The 16,358-nt window shown below is 53.2% G+C and overlaps 2 protein-coding genes across 9 annotated transcripts in view; one reads left to right on the forward strand and one right to left on the reverse strand.

Annotated features, from left to right (window-relative positions):
- KYAT1 (kynurenine aminotransferase 1) overlaps nt 1–2,983 on the reverse strand; it is a 35,394-nt gene extending 32,411 nt beyond the window's left edge. For 2 of the 6 annotated variants that reach the window (XM_040482578.1, XM_040482577.1), the window contains exon 1: nt 514–827. The gene's annotated coding sequence lies outside the window, so the exon portion shown is untranslated. The other 4 variants (XM_040482576.1, XM_040482579.1, XM_040482580.1 and 1 more) reach the window with 4 other exon arrangements.
- A 122-nt stretch (nt 2,984–3,105) lies between these two features.
- Nucleotides 3,106–16,358, forward strand: part of LRRC8A (leucine rich repeat containing 8 VRAC subunit A) — a 29,033-nt gene continuing 15,780 nt past the window's right edge. The window contains exons 1-2 of one of the 3 annotated variants that reach the window (XM_040482570.1): nt 3,106–3,227; nt 6,415–6,521. The gene's annotated coding sequence lies outside the window, so the exon portion shown is untranslated. Of the gene's footprint in view, nt 3,228–3,454; nt 3,922–6,414; nt 6,522–16,358 lie in introns of those variants that run through there. The other 2 variants (XM_040482571.1, XM_040482573.1) reach the window with 2 other exon arrangements.

Consider the following 16,358-nt stretch of genomic DNA (forward strand, 5'->3'; position numbering starts at 1 on the left):
TTTTTTTTTCAACGTTTTATTTATTTTTGGGACAGAGAGAGACAGAGCATGAACGGGGGAGGGGCAGAGAGAGAGGGAGACACAGAATCGGAAACAGGCTCCAGGCTCTGAGCCATCAGCCCAGAGCCTGACGCCGGGCTCGAACTCACGGACCGCGAAATCGTGTCCTGGCTGAAGTCGGACGCTTAACCGCTTAACCGACTGCGCCACCCAGGCGCCCCTAAGGTAGTTTTACACATGGGAGAAAGTATATATGTTTATACATTTACTTTTTTCAATTAAAAAAAATTTTTTTTTAATAAAGGAAGGGTCTTTTTTTTTTTTTTTTTTTTGAGTACTCCAACATGGGACTCAGACTCACAATCCTGAGATTAAGACTCCCATGCTCTACCGACTCAGCCAGCAAGGTGCCCCTCTATGTTTATATATTTAATGCCTGGCAAGAACATTAGAAACCGTCATACCAGTTCTACAGATGGAGAAACTAAGGCTCAGAGCAGGGAAATGACTTACCCAAAGTCAGAGTTCTAGAAAATCACAGAAGGACCCCAGCTGTAAATCCAGATCTTACACTGCTGTCCAGGAATGAGGAAACAGAATGACCATCTGGTAGTTGTTTCAAGGATCTGGCAGTGCCGTCTGGCAGTGGGATGTGGCCCCACGTCGGCTGGGGCAGGAGTACCTCTCCCACCGCAGCTGGTGTGACTTTGCCCAGCTGGCTACAGGACTATTCAGAACCAGGGGGGAAGAGGAGGGGTCATGGCCGGCACTCAACCTGAGAAACCAAGCGGGCTTAAGCAGCCCGGAAGACGGGAGCTCCCAGTGCTGACGCCTTTACTCACCAGGGCAGAGTTTCTGCTTACAGCAAATTGGCCGCCGATCTGGAGGCCGGAGGAATTTGGGGGATGGGGTGGGGGGGGGGTCTGTGTGGGAGGTGGGTGTGTCCGTAAACAACTTCCTCCTTTCTATGAGCTCTCCCCTGTTCCTTTGTCGCCCCCACCTGGATTATAAAATCAGGGCGTCCTCCTGTTTGGAGCTGCACCAAAGGTGAAGTGTGGAGTGGAGGGTGGAAAAGCCACAGGTGTGGTCCTGAGAAGGCATTCTCCAGGAGCAAGGAGTGATTCGTGCAGAAGCCAGACTGAACATTTCCAACCTGCGCGGTCTCTGATCACGTGGGTCACCGCTCTGCTTGGGTCTCTAGTCTCATCGTTCCTCCTTCCGGACACCCTGCCCATCTTTCAGACACAGATTAAAAGTTACCTACTTTGAGACGCCCTCTCTGACTCCACCCGGACGGACGGAGCCAGATGCCCCTGCCACTGTACAACTACGACCTGAGCTTCCATCCACCACAGAGCTCATCAGGGACGTTAACTGCTGGGTTGTCCGTCACCCTCACTAGACTCCAGGGACAGGAACCGTGTGTCCTGTTCCCCACCAGATCCTCAGTCTCTGGCAGCTCAACCAGAAGCGTAGGTCTCCCAAAGCATTAGTGCCTAGAGGCTGAGGGAGAGACCCAGGAGCCTCGCAACCTCTCTCAGTGAAGTGGGGGAGTCAGGCCTTGTGGGGACCCTCTTTGGGCAACTTCCTTAATTTCTCTATGCTTCACTTACTGATCTGTAAAATGGGACGGATCTGCGTGTAATGCACAGGGTAGGACAGGTGGGAGCACCGGTGGCAGGGGTGGTGGTCATGACTGTTAGCTCTATAGATGGGGACATGGAGGCTCAGGGAGGGATGTGCCAGGTTCACAGCCCCCAAGATGGATGGGGGCAAGCCTTGGACTCCAGTCTGGGCTCTGGCCCCCAGTGTTTCTTCTCTCCGTTCTATTCTTGTTCTACCTGCTCAGCCAGTAAATAGCCAATCAACAGTTACTGGATACTTACGGTGTGCCAGACTCCACACTGGCTGTTGTGTGGTTAATAACAAAAAAGCTTCCCGCTAAGAAGTGGGGCCTGGAGACCATGGGCATTAAGGGTAAAACCCTCCAGGGCTCAAATTCCAGCTTCTCCTCTTGCTGGCCGTGAGATATTACTAAAGTCCCTAATCTCTGAGCCTATTTCCTCCTCTCACGACAAGGGAAAAATCGGACCTTCCAGCAGGAGGGCTGAAACCAGGCACTGGCTCCACACTTGATGGGTGCCAGCAGTTCTTATCTTACACATCATCTTACTCAAAAAATAACTAGCCTGTGCACATGCTGGTAAATTCTCCCTAACCCTTACCCAGGACTCCAGCTCTGTCCGAGGCCACCACAGTTAAAACTTCTTGTGCATCTTACCAGACGCCTGCTGCACACACCCGCAGACACGCACACTCCTTACACACGTTCTTTTACACAAACTGTAGCGCCGATCTACGCTGTTCTTTTGCCCTTTCCTGTTTTTTTTAAATCTAAGGTATCTTGGATCTCGTTAGTGCATATTGAACATTTTTCGTTTTAGTGGCTGCACAGCATTCCACTGTATGGATTATTTCTTAATGTGGTTGCTGTTACTATCATCAGTGTGGGAACTGCGAGGACTCGGGCTCCACAGAGCTGTGTCCCGGCTCTGCCTATAAATGACCGAGTTACCTGGGGCTCCATGCTCCCCACAGGTACTATCGCGGGGGGTGGGGGGTGAAGGATATGGGTGCAGAGGACCCGCCTGGCGGGTTCCCAGCGTCCAAGTGCGGGTCAGCGTCCAGCGCGTGCAATTTATCCCCCCGGGCAGCTCCAGGTTGGGTTAAGATTTCGGCGCAGCCACTCCGCCGTACCAGCAGTACCAAACGCAGCGAGTTTTCTGGCACAAACGATCTCGGAACGGGTTAACAGGTCGTCCGGCCTCGGCACCCGGCATCGGAGCAGCAGCAACGCGCAGGCACCGGATACTCACCCCGGCCTCGGCGGCTTCACCGCTCGTCCCCCGGCGAGCCCCGAAGGTTACAGCAGTTCCTGTCCCTTTAAGGGGGCCGAGCCCGGGTTCCGCTACTTCCGCCCCAAACCAACATGGCGCCAGTAGGAACCGAGGGTGTGAAGGCACGGAGAGAACTCCCGTCAAAAAAATGGCGACGCCTTAGCTGCCGCGCTCGAGCCGGCGGTGACGTCACTTCCGGGGCGGAGGAGGTTGAGTGGTGCAGTGAGGGACAAACAAAAGGAGGCGCCGGAGGGGCGCAGCGGCCGGCGGCGGGACGGAGCGGCCGGGGCGCGGGGCTGCCTGCTGGGCAGCCGGACCCGACGGGACAAGGTGAGTAGGTGGGGCGGGGAAAGGGGCGCGAACTGTCACCTTTAGAAACCCACTCCTACCCGCCCCCAACCAGCTGCCCGGCCCCGGCGCCCCGGGCAGCTTGGGCTCTGCCCGCCCGGGCTGGCTCCCTGGGGGCCCCCGCCGCGGCTCAATTTGGCCCACCTCCAGGCTCCCGGGTAGTCCAGGTCTCCGGGACCCCACCCTCTCCCCGGTGCCGGGGCGCGCGAGCCCCCTCCCAGGCACCCCAGTGCCTCCCTGTGCTCTACCGACCGGGAGTTTCCGCCTGGGCTCCCCCAGGTCCCCTTGTCATCCCCTGGGTTTCCCTCAGATCCTAACCCCTACACGCACACACTCCCCCCTTGCTAGACGTTCCACCTCTGAGCTTTCTCCTTGGCAGCTTTCATTTCGTTTTCAGAGGTTTCCCCTGTTCTCTTCTCCTGGGCTCCTGGCCCCGGGACCCCTCCCTCCTTTTGATCAGGCGGGAATAGTGCCCTGACTTGGGGGGGCAGGATCCCTGGCCAAGATCTTGGGCCCCCCGTGTGAACAGGGGTTCCTAGGAAGAATGGTTCAGGGTCCGAGTCTCCAGGCCCTGCCCACGTCCTGTGCATCCGTATGGGCCTGAGAACCAGATCTGATGCGGTCCAGGCTGGAGATCCAGCAAAGTTGGTTACCAGGCTGAAGGAGCATGGCCGAGGTGGTTGGGGTTCATGATGATTCTGCTTCTTTTATTGACTGCTTCTTCCCCTTGGTCTGGACTGTAGTGAACCAAGATTCGGCTGGTTCTCAGCTGATGCAACTACTGCCTTTTTTGGGAAGGAGGAGAGATGGTTGGGGGGGGGGGGGGGGGGCCAACAACCCTCTGATCCGGACTGGGCTGGAAGGGGGGGGCTGATCACACTCCTCTGATGCTTCTTCCCCAGTTCTACTCCAGGAAGACTTTTGAGAATGAGGTGTGAGGATGAGGAGGGAGAGAGCTTGGGGAGGGAAAGGGAATTTGGGCCTAGATTGTGGAGGAGGGATTCGGTGCAGCCGAAAGGCTTCCATGGATCTCTCCCACCTTTTCCGTTAGGAGTTTCTTTAACCCCTCTGAACAGAGAGACCAGCAGTCAGATGGACTGGAGGCAGGAGGAGGAGGAGGTCTGCTATTGGCGATACTTCCTGTGGAGGGGGTGGGGGGGGTGGGAGTTTGTTCAGAGGGACTGGGCAGTGCCCATAGCTCAGTCACACTGAGCATTGCCTTCGTGAAGGTCAAGTCTTTCTCTGGCTCTCGAGGGAAGGCAATGACTTGTTCTGGAGGACTGGAGAGATGCTGGGGCATGAATTAAGGGCCTCTGCCTCCCTGTCTTCCCGGTCTTAGTGGTGCTTTGGGGTAGAGTCTAATATCTCTCTGCCGTCCAGGGCACAGAGCAGGGGCCCAAGAAATGTTTGTGACTCTTGCCCCCAGTCTCCCTCCTCCCCCAAACTCAGCCATATGCTTTTGTGCTCCGTCCCTTGGGCATACCCACTAGGAAGCAGTTTCCTCTGCAAATTTTGAGTGGCCTTTCTGGACAGGAGAGGGTCCTGAGGACTGCCCCAGTAGGTCAGAACGTGGGGAAGTGGCTGGGCCTTGGGTTGCTATCTGGCTTGGCCTGGACCTCACCTGTAGGACCTGGAGGGAAGGGATTGGCCTGGCTCCTGACTGCCTCTCCTGAGAGTGGCGGTGATTCCACATTTTCACATGGGGACACTGAAGCACAGGTTAATGGTCTAAGACCTCATGAGAAGTCGGGTGGCCCTAGAGCCCAGTACACCATGTCTCTATGCCTTGATTCATCCAGCCAGCCAGCCAGCCAGCCAGCCAGCCAGCTATTCCTTAGTCAGTGCCTGGCCTGGACCAGAAATGATGCTAGAGAACATGGTCCCTGGCCTCCTCTGAGCTGCAGTCTGGGAGGAGAGGCAGGCAGGAAAACGTTGATACAATGGCCAGCGTAATAATAGAAATATTACAGAGGAAGGAGGCATTAGCTCAGGGTGAATATGTTGGAAGTGTGCAGTGTGTGTTTCCTGGAAGAGGTGAGACTAGAAGAATCAGTGACAGGGAGTCCTGAGGCCTGACTTCTGGTCCGGGCTGTGCCCTGGGCAAGTGACTGGGCTGCCCAGCCTCAGTGGGTATCCTGTCCTTGAGAAGGGTGGGGTGGATTAGAGTCTGGCTTAGTGGCCTCCGTGCCTTTACAGCTCTAGGTACTTTACTGCTAGTGGCCGTCTCCCTTGTGTGGATTTGCTGGGTTATTGACTTCTGTACCTCTCCTCTGGGTTGGAGACTGTCTTCTGCTTCTTTCCTCCCAGCATGGTGCCTAGCACTGAGTAGGTGTCTTTAAATGCTTACTGGCATAAGTGGTTAAGAGGCTCCACAGTCCCTCTTAGAGCCATTTGAGTCCCTTTGTCTGCCCCTGCACTCCCTACCTGCACTCCCTCCTTCCTGTTAACTCCTGCATATCCTTTGGCCTTTCCCGATGGCTGGGGGCCACAGTCTCAACTCTTAGTGGTCTGGATACTCCCCCTTACCCCTACTGTAGTCTGATCACACTTCTGTTCCCACCCTGCTAACTTGTCTTTTCCAGTCTTGTGAATGGTTTTGAGCAGAGTGCCTCGCGTGTTTAGATACTCACTAAATGCTTCCTGACTAACAGGTGCTGGCTGGATTTTGTGTATGCGTCGAACTCGTGTGTCTGGGCTGAAGCTGTGCCTTTGCCTGGACTCAGCTCGCCCCACGGGAGCTCACGTCCCGTCACTTCCCACCTCCGGTCCTAGATCTAGCCAGGCAGAACCACTCAGCGTTGTCTAGATGTCGCGTTCTCTCCCTTCCAGGCGAACTTGTACTCTTTCTCCAACCTCTGCTCTTCCTTAGAAGTCAATTCAGGCGACACCTTTCCCAGGGAGCCTTCTCTGACCCCACCGGTCTGGGTCTCATGCTTCCTCTGGGTCCCCGTAGCTTCCGGGTACCCCCAGCAGAGCTCTGGGCTCCCAAGAGCTGACTGTAATCATTGCCTTGGCGTCTCCCAGTAGGCTGTCTGGTTCTCTCTTACCACCCCAGAGCCCAGTCCGGGGCCTGGCACTGAGCAAGCACTCAGAAAATGTTGGCAGCACAGCAGGTAACTCTTGATAGCCACACACATCCCTGCTGACAGTAGCTCTTGCTTCCTCGTAGGGAGGCAGCTTCCATGGAGCGAGAGGAATGCCAGGACCCTGCCCAGACAGACGTGGGCCAGCCTCAGCACCGACAGCCAGCACGCAGATAGCAGAACCGTCCACGGGGTAAGGACTGCCCCCCCCCCCCCGCCCCCCGCCGCCAGGCCAGCCTCCAGTCAGGTGTCTGCCCCAGCCGAGGGGGCAAAGGGCAGTATCTCCATCTCTGCGGTCCTTTGCTATTCTTACTACGGGTCCAGGGCATCTAGGGCAAAGGTGGCAGGAGAGAATTCTTCCTCCTCCCGACTCCGTGGCCAGCTGAGGAGTATGTGGTAGCTGTACTTGAAACGCCAACATTAGGTTTCCTTGCGAACCTCTGTTTTTTTGTCTCCCCCAGCCCACATCTTGTCGGTCTGACTTGTTAACCGGACCGTCCCGTGACCACATTTCCCAAGGTGTTGTTCCGTGGAACGCCCGTACCTGTGGTCGCAGTGGTTGGATGACTCTGGAAAACAACTTGACCTTGCTGTGGGACTTCTTAGCCTTGACTGCATCGAAGGGAGCACGATGAGTCTCTGAGAGGGGGCCGGCAAGTTGCGCGTCGCCACAGTTAATTGATCGCGTGGACGTCTTTGGGGACTGGGGTTCCTTGGCCCACGCTTTGGAAAACAGTTCCCAAAGGTGGGAAAGTGCGCTGGTTGGGACCCAGACTTCATAGTCTGGGATGTGGGTTTGGTGAGTGACTGTGGGCCAGCCGCTGTACCTGTCTGAGCCTCTGTTCCCTTAGCCATAAAAAGGTGATGATTTTAGTACCTCATCTTGCTTTAAATATGTTGATAAAGGGAAGGCACTTAGCAGCGTGTGTCCCCGGACGTGTCTCATAACCTTAGCGGGTACGTGGATAGATTGCTGTATCATTTGTAAAACGCACCCTTGTCAATGATTTCCTCTGATCATTTGGGGAAACTCAGGCAGTGGCCTTCATCCCTCGTTTATAGATGTGGGAACTAAAGCTCAAAGTGGGGAAAGTTGCCCAAGAGTTCAGGAAGGCAGGTGGGGATGTGGGGCTGGAACCAGATCCTGGAATCCTGAGCCAGGGTCCTTTGTTCTGTGCCCCAGGCCTCGCTGCATCCACCTGTCACCTCAGCTTTTTGTTAAGGAGGGCCTGGCCCTCCCCAGCCTGGATTTTAAAAGAAACAGTAATTTTTTTTTTTTTTTTTTTTAACTATCAGCAGAGTTGCATGTTCATTATACGTTTTTATAACACTTTGATTTTGATGTCACGGAAAGCGAAAGTCTCCCGCGATCCCATCTCCGGAGAGGTGAATGGGGAGGAGGGTATCATTCCACATGTGGTGTTACTGTTTGCTTATTTTCCCCATGTCAAGTCTTGCTAGGGCGGCTGGTTCACAGCTTGCTCTTGTTTCATTTCCTGGTTCCCGCAGGCCCTCTTTCCCAGGCCCGGGTGGATCCGTGTGTGTGTGTGTGTGTGTGTGTGTGTGTGTGTGTGTGTCCCCGTCAGCACACCCCCACTGCCCCCATCCTCACCTTTCTGGGGTTTTGAGCTGTTAGCGCATTGACAACAGCACCGAGGGGGGTAGGAAATACCTGGTGTGTGATTTTGTGGACTCTCCTGTTTACTGAGAGGAGGTCAGCAAACCCCAGCCCTGCCCTATAGGAGTTTCCTGTTGGTTTTGAGGAACTCTACCTCCTGGAGAGGAAGGGGAAGCCTGAGCCAAGTTCTTCTGGCCAGGGACGAGTAGGAAGCAGCAGGTCCAACTTATCTGAGATCAGAAATCCTCCTCCGTGCCAGGGACAGCTTGGAGGGAACGGCCTGGGCTGGCCTGAGAGGTTTCGGCCTCCTCTGTCTACCTAGGGCAGGCGCCAGGTTGGGGGGGTTGGAAGGGACATGCACGAATTGCTGTGCTGCCTGAGTCTGGCCCTGACTCACTGACCCTGGCAATTCCTGGGGGAAGTCTTGGTCCCTTTGGAATGCTCCTATTGGGTTTTGTTTTGTTTTGTTTTGTTTTTAAGATTTTATTTTGGGGGCATCTGGGTGGCTCAGTCGGTTAAGCATCCAACTTTCGGCTCAGGTCATGATCTCGCAGTCCGTGAGTTCAAGCACCGTCTGGGGCTCTGTGCCGACAGGTCAGAGCCTGGAACCTGCTTCAGATTCTGTGTCTCCCCCTCTCTGTGCCCCTGCCCCGCTTATACTCTGCCCCTCCCTCCCTCCCTCCCTCTCTCTCTCTCTTTCTCAAAAATAAACATTAAAAAAATTTTTTTAAAGATTTTGTTTTTAAGTAAACTCTACACCCAACACGGGGCTCGAACTCACAACCCCAAAATCAAGAGTCACATGCTCCACCGACTGAGCCAGCCAGATGCCCCTCCCTCTCCTTTCAGCTTTTAACCTTGAGGGTGGGCAGGGGAGGAGAAGGCAGAGGGCCTGCCCTGTGACCCGGGTCTGAAGATGCTCTGTTGGGGCAGGAGGGATTTCAGGCCTGGCAGCCTGGTTTTGTGGTCTGGCAGGGTGGAGCTGGGAACGAGGTGTCCCTGACCTGGTGGCCTTCTCAGGCTCCCTGACCTGACCCTCTTCCTCACCGGGTTCCCTCCTCCTGTTCTTTCCCTGCAGTCTCTTTTCCTTCTCTCTGGAGACACTTTGGCTCCAGGAATTGGGCTGTCCGCCTTCTCCCTCGTTCTAACGGCAGGGTCTTCCTGTCCCCCAGTTGTCCCCAGTGGCCACAGTCGGAGCACTGGGTGGTATGTCGGGTCACTGCATACATATGGCAGCTCCCCGCCACGGTCTCCTCTGTGAGATGGCTCCACCGTCAAAGACCACAGCTGGGACTCGAACCCGGAGCTGTTAGCTTTGGCAGCCTGTGCTCTTTCCACCCCACCTTCCGTTTTTCTTTTTCTCCAGGTTCTCAGGCTTGGAGGTACTTTAGAGCTTCCCTGGGGTAGGGGTGGGGGGGCTTGTTGACCATGCTGTTTCCCCGGGGACCCATCGCCACACACCTGGGCAGGGGTGGGCCCAGGAATCTGCATTCTCAGGACGCTCCCAGGCTGTCGTGAGGCGGCCGGTCTGTGGACCATCCCAGGAGACACTGAGCAGGGCGATGCTTTCAGCCCTGGTCCCCACCTCTGGCAAAGGCGTCCATCTGACACCCTTGGTATAGAAGCAGGGCCGAGCTGTCCTCAGCAGCGGGGATTCTAGTGACTTCCCAGAACGTGTCGGGGGGTTAACCATCCCTTGTCTAGGATGTGTTGGGACTGAGGTTTCTAGAACGGCTTTTACTCCCAGCCGCAAACATCCCCTGCTATCTCTCCCGATGCGTTGCTGCTGCATCTCGTAGTAAGTTCTATGTTTAACTGTCTCTTGAGGGCCTAAAACCTCAAAATTAAATAGGCTGCTGCAATATAGCCTCCTGCCTGGAGCAGCCTTCCACCGGAGTAAAAGTGGCTATAAAATTCCAGAGCTCTCACATGCCACCTGGACACCCTCAGAGGTGCCAGCACCGAACTCCGGAGTTGGCTGTTGACAAATGTTCCGATGGGGGGCAGGGGGCGGCAGGAAGCTGGGTGCACAGGGATCCTGCACTTCACACCTCCCCCCTGGTGCCCTGTGTTGGGATCTCTGGGGGCAGCACCCCCCTCCAGCCCAGAGAGCTGGGCCGCAGGCAGCTTACCTTGGTCTCAGTCCCAGTCCCCTGGGATCTCAGCAGAAGATGTGTCTGCAGCCTCCTTTAGGTGCTCCTGCCCCCATTTTGTAACCTGTCCAGGCAGGCAGTGCTGGCATTCATAGCAGGTCAAGGCCCACCTCCAAGGCCCCTTTGCCACCACGGACCCTGATCTGGCATCTGGCTTCTGGGCCCAGACCCGACAGAGCAGGGCTCCTTTCTAGAGTCTCCTTAAAGCTATACCTGAGACACCAGAGGCGTCTGAGTATGCTCTGCTCGGGTTCCCTGCAGAAGCCCTTGATTCCATGTACCCCTCGGGAAAAGGAGGTCTTGTCTTAGGAAGCATTTCCAGGGTTCCAGGCGCTCAGGTAGGGTCAGGAGCCCCGCTAGCCTTCGACACAGATTGGCGTAATGGAAAGGCAGACTGGTAGTGATCTTTCCCACCATCTTCTAGCTCTGTGGCCTTGGGCAGGTCGCTTAACCACTCTCCCATAAAGGGACTGATGAGGACGCCTCCCGTAACAGTAACAGCAGCTAACATTACAGAGTCTTAATACGTGGCAGGCACCGGCCAAAAGCTTTCCACGGACTCCCTCTTTCAGTCCTCACTACAACTCACGAGCCATTTTACGGATGAGGAAACCCAGAGCCCTGGGAGGTAAGAGGACTTTCCCAAGATCACCCACTGGTGAATTGGAAAGCCACCTTCCTGGTTTTCGTGGAGATTGGGAGCCGAGGCACAGGAAGTGCTGGGCTCAGTGCTGGCACGCGGTCCCCGCCGGTAGCCGGGAGCGCTAACGCCAGCCTGGTGTGGTGAGGGGGTGGCTTGAGCCTCCAGCCTGGCCTGTTGCCTCTGTGAGTCCAGGAGCCCCAGATGGGTGTCCCTCACCTGTCACCCTTCACCCTGTAAGCTAGGCCACAGCCTTGCGAGATTGTATGAGGACAGACCTGTTTGGGAGGCCCGGCGCAAACATGAGAGCGGTTTGGAAGTGAAACTTGTTCCCTCCCCCTCCCGCCTCGACTGTCTCCCGTCTTCCTCGTCTTCCTTTCCCGGGAAGTGAGGGTGTGCCTTGCTCCACAGGCTGAGTGCTAAGCCAGGCAGCGCCCCCGGCCCGCTGCTGACTCACCCCAAGTGGGTGTGGGGACCTGGAGGGCAATGCCCTGCTCTTGAGTGGGTGGGGGCTGTGTGCACCAGATGGCGAGGTGCGACCTTTCCTCCCACTCCCAGCTCTGGGACCAGAGGAGGCCCAGGGGTGCTGACCGAGGAGGAGATTCACAAGGCCCAGAGCCCTTCCGGGACAGGGCCATCGACCCACCGTCTTCCTCCGGCCTCTTGGGAAGGGCCCTTCCCCCTTCCCTGGGAGAGTGTTGGAGAGACAGCCTTTCCAAGTGTGGTACAAGGAGGGGCGCCAGCCTCCTGCCTCCCCTCTTGCCGGGAAGCTTGCCCAGCATCTCTGTTTGGGCTTTAACAAAAGGCTCACTGTGCCCTGTTTACCCGCAGCCTGGCCGGCCTGCCACGGCTTGAGTGTGAAAGCCAAGTCTCCATAGGCCGACGCGGGGGCAGGAGCACGCTTGGGCGGTCTCCCTCCGGGATGGAGAGGGCAGCACATCATTGCTTACTCCCTTCCCCCTCTGTAAGAAGCATCAGGAGGAAATCAACGACATCGGTTGATACCTAAGGGGTGGTTCTGAGAGTAAATCGCCAGCTCTCTACCTCCGTCCTTTCCTGGGGTCCTGAGCCTGGGTGGGGCTCCAGAAGCTCAAGGCCCTTGAGTGTGGTCTGTGAGACGGGGGCAGGTCCTGGAGGGCTCTGGGGGGTCTGGTTTGTACTTGGAGATGCCATTCCTTGTGGCTCAGCCCTCACCCGGGTGTCTTCCCCCACTGAGTTCCCGGAGGGTTTTCTGCAGCGACAGGTGGGTTGTGGTAAGCGTAACACCTTCCTCTGTGCCACACGGTGCATTATGTTGAGTAGTCACAGTAAGCCTCTGAGGCAGGTACGGTAATATTCCCATTTTGCAGTTGAGGAAACTGAGGCTCAGAGGAAAAGTCATTTGTCCCCAGGGTCTGAGCCGACCCAACCTGGGGTGCTGCTTCCCAGCAGTGAGGACAGCACCCCGTGGAGTGTCGGCCACCTGGGTGGGGCAGGCAGGGGTGGACCAACCTTTTCCTAACATAGTACACGGCAGGTACTTCTGGTAAACTTTTACAGTCGTCAGAAACCGCACGGTGAGGACGGCCTTCTGGGTTTCTTCCCAGGTATTTTTCCTGCTCAGAAAAGTACCAAATTTAAATAACAGAAGAGTATATGGTATAGACAACCCTCTGCTATCTGATCCGCCCTCAGACTTAACTGAATATAGTTCTATGTATAGCTCTCCAGATTTTTCTATGCATACAGTAATAACTTAGGGATGCAATTTTTTAAAAACAAGAATAGGATCATGCCTCTTTTGCCCTGATTTTTTTTTAAATTGCGGTAAGATACACAAGTAAAATTATCATCTTAACCATTTTTAAACGCACAGTTCAGTGGCATATTAATGCGTTCACACCATTCTGCGGCCCTCACCCCCGTTGAGCTCCAGAACTTTTTTTCATCTTGCAAACCTGAGACTCTGTACTTGTTTTTTTGTTTGTTTGTTTTTAATATTTTTAACTTTATTTTTGAGAGAGAGAGACAGAGCACGAGCAGGGGAGGGGCAGAGAGAGGGAGACACAGAATCTGAAGCAGGCTCCAGGCTCTGAGCTATCAGCACAGAGCCCGACACGGGGCTCAAACCCACAAACGGTGAGATCATGACCTGAGGTGAAGTCAGATGCTTAACCGACTGAGCCACCCAAGCACCCCGATTTTTTTTTTTTAATACCTCTTGGACATCTTTTGGGTCACTGTATACAGATGTATGAGGTAGGTAGCATTATTCTCAGTTTAAAAGTTTATTAATTATTTAATTATTTATTAAAAAAATTTTTTTTTTACATTTATTTATTTTTGAGAAAGAGACAGAGAGAGACCGAGTGTGAGCAGGGGAGGGGCAGAGAGAGAGGGAAACACAGAATCCAAAGCAGACTCCAGGCTCCAAGCTGTCAGCACAGAGCCCAACGTGGGGCTCGAACCCATGAACCGTGAGACCATGACCTGAGCCAAAGTTGGACGCTTAACCGACTGAGCCACCCAGGCGCCCCTAATTTATTTTATTTTTGAGAGAGAGAGAGAGCACGTGAGTGAGTGCGTGCGAGCATGAGTTGGGCAGGGGCAGAGACAGAGAGAGACAGAGAGTCCAAATCAGGCTCCTCACTGTCAGTGCAGAGCCTGATGCAGGACTCAGGGCCCAGACTCACGAACCCCAAGATCATGACCTGAGCTCAAGTCCGATGCTTAAGCTTAACCGACTGAGCCACCCGGGCACCCCTATTCTTATTTTAAAACTGTAAAAACAGAGGCTTGAGCTAATAATTTTCCCAGGGTCATGGAATGATTTCACAGGAGAGCTGCTTTTGAACCTGTGTCTTCCCAGATCCAAAGCTGTTGCTCTCCGTGCCCTCCGCGATCTGCCTGCCACCAAGGGGGAAGATAGGGACTCTCCAGGGGCAGGGATATTCCGGCCTTGCCACAGGAACCTTCCCACTTCTCCCCGCCTGCGTCTGCTGTGATGTGGAAAGGGTCTGACTGCATCCTACCCGCTTCGGCAGCTCGCTGGGCACAGGCCAGGACCAGGCAGGGGTGGTATCGTGTTCTCTAGGATCCTCAGAGACCACAGGTGAGGAGCAGGCCAGTTGGAAGGAGGATTTGAATTTGCTGCCCCAGCAGTAGGTCCAGAGCAGCCGCCTCCAGCTGAGCCTGGCAGGTGTGAGGACCAGAGAGAGGACCCACCAGAGGGGGTAGAAACGGAGGATGATTTTGGAAAATTTTGTATGAAATAATTTAAGCACATGGAAAAGTATAAAACCAGAACAAATATCTTTGTATCCAGGACTCAGCTTTGTCGGTCCTTAATTTTTACAGTAATTGCGTTAGCTGGATTGTCTCTGTCTCAAATTATTTCAGACATAAGCGAAGCCTCTTCCCCGAGCCCTTTTGCTTCACCTCTCTGGATGAAATTATCTTGATTTGGGGGGTCTCCATGCATGTCTTTATAGCTTTGCTACACATGGATATGTTACATTATAGAAAACCTTGCATAAGACATAACATTATTCTGTAGCTTGTTTTTTGGCTCAGCGTTGTTTCTGAGGTCCGTTCTTGTTAGTACATGTAGGTATAGATCATTAACTCATTGCTTTAGCATTCCGTTGTACGACGGTAATGATTTATCCTTTCTCCCGTTGATGGATGGGTTGCTGCTGATTTGGGGCTGTTAGGAGCAACTCTTTAGAGAGCATTCTTGTCCGTGACTTCTCATGTGTGTAAAACAACTCCCTGAGATCTATAACTAGGAGAGAAGTCGCTGGATTGTAGGATATGTGCATCCTAACTCCTCGTCTAGGAATTCAGCATTTTTGCCAGTTGCAGGGGAATGAAGTGGCATCTGATTTGCATTTCCTGATTGGTAACGAGATTAGGAATTAATTTCATGCGTTAAATTCCATTTGCATTTTGTTCTTGTAAATTGTTTATGTATTTTGCCGTTTTTTTGTTTTTTTTTTTTTTTTTTTCTTTTGGATTGTCTCTTTCTTGTGTTTGTAAGAGTTCTGTATTTGCCCTGGATAGTAACCTTTGGTAGTTACACACATTGTAAATATCTCTTCCAAATCTGCGCGTTCTTTTTACTTGTTTTTTATTATGTTCTTTGATATGCATATATTTTATTTTATTTAATATTTATTTTTGAGAGAGAGAGAGACAGAGTGCGAGCAGGGTAGGAAAAGAGAGAGAGGGAGACACAGAATCCAAAGCAGGCTCCAGGCTCTGAGCTATCAGCACAGAGCCCAATGCAGAGCTCGAACTCACGAACCGTGAGGTCGTGACCTGAACCAATGTCAGACGCTTAACCGACTGAGCCACCCGGGCGCCCCTATTTTTTTTTTTTAATTTTTTTTAATGTTTATTTACTTTTGACAGAGAGAGACAGCATGAGTGGGGGAGGGGCAGAGAGAGGGAGACAGAATCCGAAACAGGCTCCAGGCTCCCAGCTGTCAGCACAGAGCCCGATGCGGGGCTCGAACCCACAGACTGCAAGACCATGACCTGAGCCGAAGTTGGACGCTCAACCGACTGAGCCACCCAGGCGCCCCCAGGTGCCCCTATTTGAACTTAATGTGATCACAATATCAATCTCTTCCTGTAAGGATTTGTACTCTTTGTGATAGGAAATCCTTTCTCATCCTAAGTTGATCTCTTAGATCTTTCTTTCTTTTTTTTTTAAAGTTTATTTATTTATTTTGGGGTGCCTGGGTGGTCTAGTCGGTTGAGCGTCTGACTTCAGCTCAGGTCACGATCTCACCATTCTGGAGTTCAAGCCCCCGCGTCAGGCTCTGTGCTGACAGCTCAGAGCCTGGAGCCTGCTTCGGATTCTGTGTCTCCCTTCCTCTCTGTCCCTCCCATGCTCATGCTCTGTTTCTCAATAATAAATAAACGTAAAAAAATTTTTAAAGTTTATTTATTTTAAGAGAGCACAGGAGGGGCAGAGAGAGAGAGAGAGGGACAGAGAGAGAATCCCAAGCAGGCTTTGGGCTGTCAGTGCAGTCTGATACACAGCTCCAACTCGCGAACCACCAGATCATGACCTGAGCTGAAACCAAGAGTTGGAGGCTTAACCAACTGGGCCACCCAGGTGCCCCTTTTTTTAAACACTTTCAACTTTTGGGGCACCTGAGTGGCTCAGTTTGTTGAGGGTCTGATTCTTGATTTCGGCTTGGGTCATTATCCCAGGGCTGTGGGATCGAGCCCTGCCCATGTTGGCCTTCTTGGAGCTTTTGTCTTAAGTCTTTGGTTCATTGGAATTTATTTTCATATTAAGGAAGTAGATGAGGCTATGCTTTTTTTCATGTGAGTATCTGAGAGCCAGCTCCATTCATGGACGCCCATTCTTTCCCTCGACCTGCAAAGCTAACACTCTTCATGTCTGTTTCCAGACATTTCAGGGTCTGTTTCTAGGCTCACCCTTCTGTTCCTTTGATCCATCCATCTACCCCTACATCACAAAACCACATTGGCTGAATTCCTATATCTTTGTGGTCAGTCTCCTCTCACCTTGTTCTTCTAAATTGTCTTAGCTATGCTTGATCCCTTGGAATTGTGATTTTATTTTATTTTATTTTATTTTATTTTATTTTATTTTATTTTATT

This window comes from Herpailurus yagouaroundi, unplaced genomic scaffold (genome assembly GCF_014898765.1).
Source record: "Herpailurus yagouaroundi ecotype Mexico unplaced genomic scaffold, PumYag 160, whole genome shotgun sequence".
NCBI classification, from domain to species: Eukaryota; Metazoa; Chordata; class Mammalia; order Carnivora; family Felidae; genus Herpailurus; species Herpailurus yagouaroundi.